We start from the raw sequence: 10,000 nt of genomic DNA, 5'->3' as shown, positions 1-10,000 counted from the left end.
AAGATTACCTGACATCAATAGATGAAACGAGATTAAATACAATCTGTAAACCTAACCCGGTTAATATCTAACAACCAAAAACTTCTTCAAGAAAAGGGAAATGAGATCTGGGTCACAGGATGTCCCTTGAGCTTTCCATCGATGATTCGAGTGTCACTCGAACAACACTCGAAGTGTCGGCGGAATGATAGAGATCGGCTGTTCGAGTAGACTCGAACGCAGCGCGAGGGCGTTCCTTCCGTGGGAGAGAACCTATATAAACTTGAAGGTGCGCAGATTTCTCTCTGGTTACTATCGCCAAGTAATGACCTATGTTAAGTTGATAAAAATTGGTTTATCACTAAGAATGACCTATGTTAAGTTGGTAAAAATTGGTTCATCACTAAGAATGAGATATGATAAGATGATAAAAATTGGTTTATCACTAAGAATGACCTATGTTACGTTGATAAAAACTGGCATATCACTAAGAATGAGTTATGATAAGTAGGTAAAAATTGGTTTATCACTAAGAATGACCTATGTTAAGTTAAACAAAAATTGGTTTATCACTAAGAATGACCTATGTTAAGTTGATAAAAATTGGTTTACCACTAAGAATGACCTAAGTTAAGTTGATAAAAATTGGTTTATCACTAGGAATGACCTATGTTAAGTTGATAAAAATTGGTTTATCACTAAGAATGACCTATGTTAAGTTGGTAAAAATTGGTTTATCACTAGGAGTGACCTATGTTAAGTTGGTAAAAATTGGTTTATCACTAAGAATGACCTATGATAAGTTGGTAAAAATTGGTTTATCACTAGCTCTATGTTAAGTTGGTAAAAATTGGTTTATCACTAGGAGTGACCTATGTTAAGTTGGTAAAAATTGGTTTATCACTAAGAATGACCTATGATAAGTTGGTAAAAATTGGTTTATCACTAGCTCTATGTTAAGTTGGTAAAATTGGTTTATCACTAGGAGTGACCTATTTTAAGTTGATAAAAATTGGTTTATCACTAAGAATGACCTATGATAAGTTGGTAAAAATTGGTTTATCACTAGCTCTATGTTAAGTTGGTAAAAATTGGTTTATCACTAAGAATGACCTATGCTAAGTTGGTAAAAATTGGTTTATCATTAAGAATGACCTATGTTAAGTTGGTAGAAATTGGTTTATCACTAAGAATGACCTATGTTAAGTTGGTAAAAATTGGTTTATCACTAAGAATGACCTATGTTAAGTTAGTAAAAATTAGTTTATCACTAAGAATGATCAATGTTAAGTTGGTAAAAATTGGTTTATCACTAAGAATTACCTATGTTAAGTTGATAAAAATTGGTTTATCACTAAGAATGACCTATGTTAAGTTGGTAAAAATTGGATTATCACTAAGAATGACCTTTGCTAAGTTTGTAAAAATTGGTTTATCACTAGGAATGACCTATGTTAACTTGGTAAAAATTGGTTTATCACTAAGAATGACCTATGTTAAGTTGATAAAAATAGGGTTTTTCCCTAGAATGACATGTTAAGTTGATAAAAATTGGTTTATCACTAAGAATGACCTATGTTGAGCTGGTAAAAATTGGTTTATCACTAAGAATGACCTATGTTAAGTTAATAAAAATTGGTTTATCACTAAGAATGACCTATGTTAAGTTGATAAAAATTGGTTTATCACTAAGAATGACCTATGTTAAGTTGGTAAAAATTGATTTATCACTAAGAATGACCTATATTAAGTTGGTATAAATTGGTTTATCACTAAGAATGACCTATGTTAAGTTGATAAAAATTTATTTATCACTAAGAATGACCTATGTTAAGTTGATAAAAATTGGTCTATCACTAAGAATGACCTACGTTATGTTGTTAAAAATTGGTTTATCACTAAGAATGACCTATGTTAAGTTGGTAAAAATTGGTTTACCACTAAGAATGACCTATGTTAAGTTGATAAAAATGGGTTTATTACTAAGAATGACCTATGTTGGTAAAAAGTGGTTTATCACTAAGAATGGCCTATGCTAAGTTGATAAAAAATGGGTTCATTACTAAGAATGACCTATGTTAAGTTGATAAAAATGGGTTTATAACTACGAATGACCTATGTTAAGTTGATAAAAATTGTTTTATCACTAATATTGATCTATGTTAAGTTGATAATAATTGGTTTATTAATAAAAATGAGCTATGTTAAGTTGATAAAAACAGATTTTATAATGTTTACTATACATACTTTTAAGTATACTCTCTTAGGGTACGACAAACTAGTTGCTCTTCAATAAGAATCGAAAATTAACCAGAACAAAATTAAGAAATTGCACAGGTAAGTAAAGGGGAGCCAGATAAATGAGTGAAAAGGGGCAAGGGGGAGAGAAATAAAACTGGAGCCCAAATTGCCCTAGAGAAACTCCTTTAGTAACTACCCCTCTTAGACTACGACCAATTAACAACTTCGATATCGCAATACATATGTTTGGTAGAAAATACTAGACAACAAATAGTGGGAACATGTATGTGTGTATACATATAACAGCAGTATACCGTATAGACACCTAAGGGACACACACACACACACACACACACACATATATATATATATATATATATATATATATATATATATATATATATATATATATATATATATATATATATATATATATATATATATGGAATTAGAATATTGAAGTGTTTTAACGAATCACTCCTTACAAGAAATTGAACAATTTACCTTTTGTTAGTAAGATGAGTGTTACAATTACTGGAAAATTTGAGGAGAGAGAGAGAGAGAGAGAGAGAGAGAGAGAGAGAGAGAGAGAGAGAGAGAGAGAGAGAGAGAGAGAGAGATTAACAAACTACAGTAAATATAAACAATTTTTGAATCATCATATTACGAGTTTTGGTGGCCTGGTGGTAGCGTCCTTGCATGGTGATTGCCAGACTGGGGTTCGAGTCCCGCTCAAACTCGTTAGTCTATTTGGTCGCTGCAACCTCACCGTCCTTGTGAGTTAAGGATGGGGAGGGGGCCTATAGGCCTATCTTCTGATCATATGTGATATGGTCAGTCTCTAGGGCACTGTCCTTTTTGATAGGGCAATGTCACTGTCCCTTGCCTCTGCCATTCATGAGCGGCCTTTAAACCACTCAACATGTGTATGAAAATGATCAAGTGAAAACGAAGTAATGGCAGTAAACTATTACACTCTATGATAGCGTATGACCTTTAAAGCAACATACAATACGTAGTTTGTATCAAGCTAGCTTTTGTTTATAATTCCAGATTCTTTTTCAGGAAGACAAGTCAATTAAAACTTACTATAATTTCATCACGGAGATGACATCTATAGCTAACATTAAACACCAAATCAATAAAGATTTTAATTGGAGAAAATGACGAGATAAGATCAATTTCTTTTTTCTAAATTAAATCAAACATTAATTATTTCTAGTCTATGAAAAACAATATAATTTTTATTAAGAAACTAATTAGTGATTAAACGTCTATTATTCAAACAACTAGTATTCGTCAATGCATCTTATAAAAATTTCGCAACTACAACTACAATATTATTACTACTAATATTTTTTTTTCCAATTCCTGGTTAACATAATGCTCCTTTAATATCTTATAAAAATCAATATACGTTTAGAAAAGTTCGATAAATTTTTACTGGGGAAGCTGGTCGAATCTCTTACCCACGTCTTCATGCAAACGCCCCCCCCCCCCCCCACACACACGCATAAATTAAACATAAAAACATGAATTTACTGTGCCTCTCATGTACACATCAAGAGTTTTAAAAAATTCTATTAAAAGAAACTTTAATAAAAAAAATACCTGATTAGCCATTTCATAGAGAAATACATTAATTATCTTCAAGATTATCTTAGAAGTCTCAGTCTCTCTCTCTCTCTCTCTCTCTCTCTCTCTCTCTCTCTCTCTCTCTCTCTCTCTCTCTCTCTCTCTCTAGGCATTTTGTGCGGAGCTGCTTCCTCGATTTCTCTCCCATCCATCGAGTGTTACTTGTTTTTGTCCGTTCCGGCCACATCCTCCTTAGTTCCTTTCTCGTTCCTCGTTAGCTCTCCTTCGTTCCTTAGGAATTTATTTTCTCTTTCTCTCCTCCTTCTCCTTTCCCGAAATCCTTTCGACCTTTCCCTTTCTCCCCGAACACAAAAGAAACGAAACATCTTTTTGTTCCTCAGCCATTGATTTGGATTCGACTGCGTATCGGCTTTACCCTTTAAATGGGCATCGAGCTGAGAGAGAGAGAGAGAGAGAGAGAGAGAGAGAGAGAGAGAGAGAGAGAGAGAGAGAGAGAGAGAGAGAACCTGGAGCCTTTTACATATCACCACAGGGTGGGGGGGTTGGGTAAGGACTCAAGGGGGGACATGGAGAAGGAGGGGGGTATCGAGGGGGGTTTGAAGGAAAGGACGAGGAAGAAGAGATAAGGAGACATATAAAAATAGACGATGATGAACGAGACAGGGAAATGTGGTAGTGATGAGAGGCATTCATAGATTAGTTAAAGCCACAGAGGAGGATGATAATATGAATATATGAGAAGGAAATTTTTGGAAGAATTAAGGAAATGAAAAATGTTTGAATAAGGAAAAAAAGTAAGACGATATTTAAAATATGAAGGCGAGAAATTGGAGGAATTGTGGACGGAACGAGATGCTGAATAAAATAAAAATAAAGAAAAATAAAGAACAACATGAAATGAAAATATGAAGGTGAGGTGAGAAATTGGCCAACGTTGAATCCATCTAACCTTGGCACTGACAACTAAATTTATGGAAGGGGAAGAAAGACCGGAAGCAGCCACGAAATGGGTAAAATTGTACTATTATATTAGTTACGACTTGATGTTTTCCCCTAACAGCTTTGAGAGAGAGAGAGAGAGAGAGAGAGAGAGAGAGAGAGAGAGAGAGAGAGAGAGAGAGAGAGAGAGAGAGAGAGAGAGAGAGAGATAATGGATATTTGGGATTCCCTCTCCGAATGATAATCCTATTAATATCCTATTCTGAATCATGAAAAAAAAAATATCAAAAATAAAAAATGCACTCAGAACGTAAACAAAAACCTTGAACCATCATTCCTAAAACAAAATAAAAATTCTAAAATCAATTCTTTAGCTGAAAAGGGATGATTTAAAGACACCCCACCTTCGACCAATCCCTGGTCCTCCTAAACCCGAAAACGACCCGAAAATCAGCCTAAATTTCAACTCCAATACACAGCTTCGGTCTTTCCTTCCTTTCTTAGCCAAGCAAAGTAATAAAATCTGTCTCGGTACAAATTTTATTTCTCACAAAACTATTCCCTTGATGAAAATGCAAATCCTCAAATATCTTGCTAATCAAATTCCTCGTATTCCCCCTCCCCCCAAAAATTGATCTCGTCCCGTAATTAATTATCTATCTTGGAAAAAAAATAGTTTAAAAATTATAAATTCATCTTTTTACTGGAAAATGACTCTTAAGTTATCGAAATAAAACACCAATACATAGTTGCATCCATAAATATTCATGCATAAAAGGAACCTATTTCTATGACAAAAACATATATACGTATATACCTTACATTGCGAAGAATCAACTTTTCATCAGTACATACCTGAAACGAAAAAAAAAAACACCAATAAGTTTATCAGAATACATATTAAAAAAAAGGGGGCATAAACATTATGAGAAATGAAATCAAGACAAATTAATGTTTACCTATATTTTTCATACCCTAAAATTGAGAAATATATATATAACAGTATCAAAGAAATTTCATTTTCACATTTACCAACAGGAGACTTACCAGTTACGCCATTTTTTATTCCAAAAAATAAAAAGTGCCGTATTTCCAATAAATTATGAAATATGGTTAACTAATATTTTTTTTTCTTTTTATAATTTCAATGTCTTTTTTTAGTTTGGGGAAACTTGATCAACAATAATCATAATAATAAAAATAAAAATAATAATAATAATAATAATAATAATAATAATAATAACAATAACAATGATAATAACAATAATAATAATAATAATAATAATAATAATAATAATAATAATAATAATAATGCTTTGAAATTTTATTCATACCAAACTTAGCTATCGTAATCAACATAGAACAGGAATATTATCGAGCAAATAAATAAAATACTGTGTAACCATCTTTAATGTAAAGTCTACGGAGAATATTCGCCAAGTTTAACTATGAGGTCAGATTCAAAACTGCCAATACGCATTAAAGCCTTCCCATCCCGTCCCCCTGTCCTAACTACAACTCGCTGGTTAGGCAATTTGTAAGAGATAGCGGTTTCCGAGTGTACCTCTCAGGGGTGACCACCCACCTCTCACCATCCTACCCCCCCACACCGCCGCCAAGCACGACAGATATATATATATATATATATATATATATATATATATATATATATATATATATATATATTATAATATATATACACATACACATACACACACACACGCACACACACACACACACATATATATATATATAATATATATATATATATATATATATATATATATATATATATATATATATATATATATATATACATACTCACACACTCACATATATACACACACACACACATATATATATATATATATATATATATATATATATATATATATATATATATATATATATATATATATATATATATATATATATATATATATATATATATATATATATATATACAGAGAGAGAGAGAGAGAGAGAGAGAGAGAGAGAGAGAGAGAGAGAGAGAGAGAGAGAAAAATTATATAGGGGAGGATTATTATGAAAAAATATAATAACGAAGTTTAATTAATTTTCATATACTAATTAAAATACAACTAAGAGAAAGAACTATTCCGAGCCTTGATTTATCACTCTCCCAAGAAACTGATAACTGTAAAACTTTCTTCAAAAAAAAAAAAAAAAAAAAAAAAAAAAAAAAAAAAAAAAAAAAAAAAAAAAAAAAAATCTTGTTGACGAAACTCTTTCCATTTCGAAAGAATAAAATTTAGAAAGTTTCGAGGCAGGACTTTCTAAAATATACCAACCTACGGAGCTAAAGGTAATCTACGGATTTGCATTTTATTACAGAGAATATCAAGTGCTGCCAAATATGAAAAATGAATTAATTTTTGAACAAATAAAATAATTTACATTTAAATGTGGTTTGACAAATGAAATATTTTACAATAAATTTCCGTCAGAAAATATGATCTATATTCAAACACAATTAGTCTGTTTTTATGGTTGTGGTGGCCGATGTGGTAACGTTCCTGGCTTGTGAACGCCACACTGGGATTCCAGTCTCACTCAAACTCGTTCGTTTCTTTGGTCGTTGTAACCTCATCATCCTTGTGAGCTAAGGATTGGGGGTTTGGGGAAGCCTACAGGTCTACCTGGTGAGTCATCAGCACCCATTGCCTAGCACTCCTAGGTCCTAGTTTGGGTGGAAAGCGGGCTTAGGCACTAATCATTATTTATATATGGTCAGTCTCTGGGGCATTGTCCTGCTCAAAAGGGCAATGTGACTGCCCATTGCCTCTACCATTCATGAGCGGCCTTTAAACATTTAAATGTATTCCAGCAAGTAAACTCCTTTACAATTTTCTCGGTATGAATTAGTTGCATTAAAATCCACTTGAATAAATATAATGAACTTTGAATAGAGAAAAATAAATTACACAGATTGCAATTAAAGAATTTATTCTGAAAATGAACATCTTCCAACAAAGGAAGTATTGCATTAAAATCTACTTGAATAAATATAATGAACTTTCAATACAGAAAAATAAATTGCATATAGATATATACAATAACAAATAAAAAAATTGCAATAAAAGAATTTATTCTGAAAATTAATATGTTCCAACAGACGAAGTATTGCATTATAATCTACTTAAATAAATATAATGAACTTTCAATAAAGAAAAGTAAATTGCATACAGATATATAAAAAAATTGCAATAAAATAATTTATTCTGAAAATGAATATGTTATAACATATGATGTATTGCATTAAAATCTACTTGAATGAATATAATGAACTTTGAATAAAGAAAAATAAATTGCATATAGATATATACAATAACAAATAAAAAATTGCAATAAAAGAATTTATTCTGAAAATGAATATGTTCCAACAGACGAAGAATTGCATTAAAATCTACTTAAATAAATATAATGAATTTCCAATAAAGAAAAGTAAATTGCATACAAATATATAAAAAAAATTGCAATAAAATAATTTATTCTGAAAATGAATATGTTCTAACATATGATGTATTGCATTAAAATCTACTTGAATAAATATAATGAAATTTAAATATAGAAAAGTAAATTGCATATTGACATATACAATAACAAATAAAAAAAATGCAATAAAAGAATTTATTCTGAAAATTAATATGTTCCAACAAACGAAGTATTTCTTATAATTGTTCCTATTAAAATATATTCAAGCACTAAATCTGTACCGGATATTCATGAGCAAATCAAATCAGTGTTAGAACAAAAAAGATTTGTAATGAAGAGCATTAAAAAAAAAAAAATCTTAATTTCCATGTATCCAAATAATTGAACTCGCTGTTATATATTTCATAAAAAAAAAAGTGGTTTGCATTTCAATAGAATAACCTTCGACTTAATTTCAAAATTCTAAAGTAATCGCATAAACGTGTATACAGTGTATAAAAAATCTTGGAAACAAATAATTAACAGTGAACTATTGTTACTATGATTGAAGATTCCACTTCGTGAGCTCTCTCTCTCTCTCTCTCTCTCTCTCTCTCTCTCTCTACTCTATCTATCTATCTATTATATATATATATATTTATATATACACCACACACATATATTATATATATATATATATATATATATATATATATATATATTTATATATATACACACATAAATATATATATATATATATATATATATATATTCATATATATATATATATATATATATATATATATATATATATATATATAATAATATATATATACATATATAGTATACATATATATATATACTATATATATATATATATATTCATATATATATATATATATATAAATATATATATATATATATATATATATACATATATATATATATATATATATATATATATTATAAACATATATATTATATACATATATTCACCACACACATGCTCATATGTGGAATGACATGAAGCGTTTGTCAGATCAAAGCCCTCAGAAAATGTTCTTCCACTTGCGTCTGTTTATGGTCTTTCTATGCCAGTTACACCAGGAAATTTTCTTAGTTCATCAATCCATCGTCTTCTCTTCCTTCCCTCTCTCTCTATCTTTTTTTTTTCCTGCAGTCTCTAGAGACACATTCTGTTACTCTTAATGTCCACGTATTGTCCTGTCAGTCTCATTACATGCCACGCCCATGTCCATTTCTTTTTATTACTTGCTATTAGAATATCCCCTAGTCTAGTTTTCTCTCTTATCCATATTGCTCTTTTTCTGTCTCTTCTATATATATATATATATATATATATATATATATATATATTATATATATATATAATATATATATATATATATATATATATATATATATATATATAATATATATATATATATATATATACATACATATATTTAATATATATATATATATATATATATATAATATATACACACATATATAAATATATATATATATATATATATATATATATATATATATATATATATTATATATATATATAAACACCACACATACACACAAATAACATTATTTATGTACAAACTATATGTCCACTCTGATACCATGAATCAACAAACACGGCCACTTATTCCACAGCCTACACCAGCAAATTACTTAGTTTGTCAATCCATCGTCTTCTCTTCCTTCCCCTTCTGTGGTTTATTTTATTTTTTTTCCCCAGTCTCTGGAGACCCGTTCTCTTATTCTCAATGTCCATCTATTGTCTGTCAATCTT

The sequence above is a fragment of the Palaemon carinicauda genome, chromosome 42 (genome assembly GCF_036898095.1).
Source record: "Palaemon carinicauda isolate YSFRI2023 chromosome 42, ASM3689809v2, whole genome shotgun sequence".
Taxonomy (NCBI): domain Eukaryota; kingdom Metazoa; phylum Arthropoda; class Malacostraca; order Decapoda; family Palaemonidae; genus Palaemon; species Palaemon carinicauda.
The sequence above is the reverse complement of the archived record's forward strand: the minus strand, read 5'-3'. Positions refer to the sequence as shown.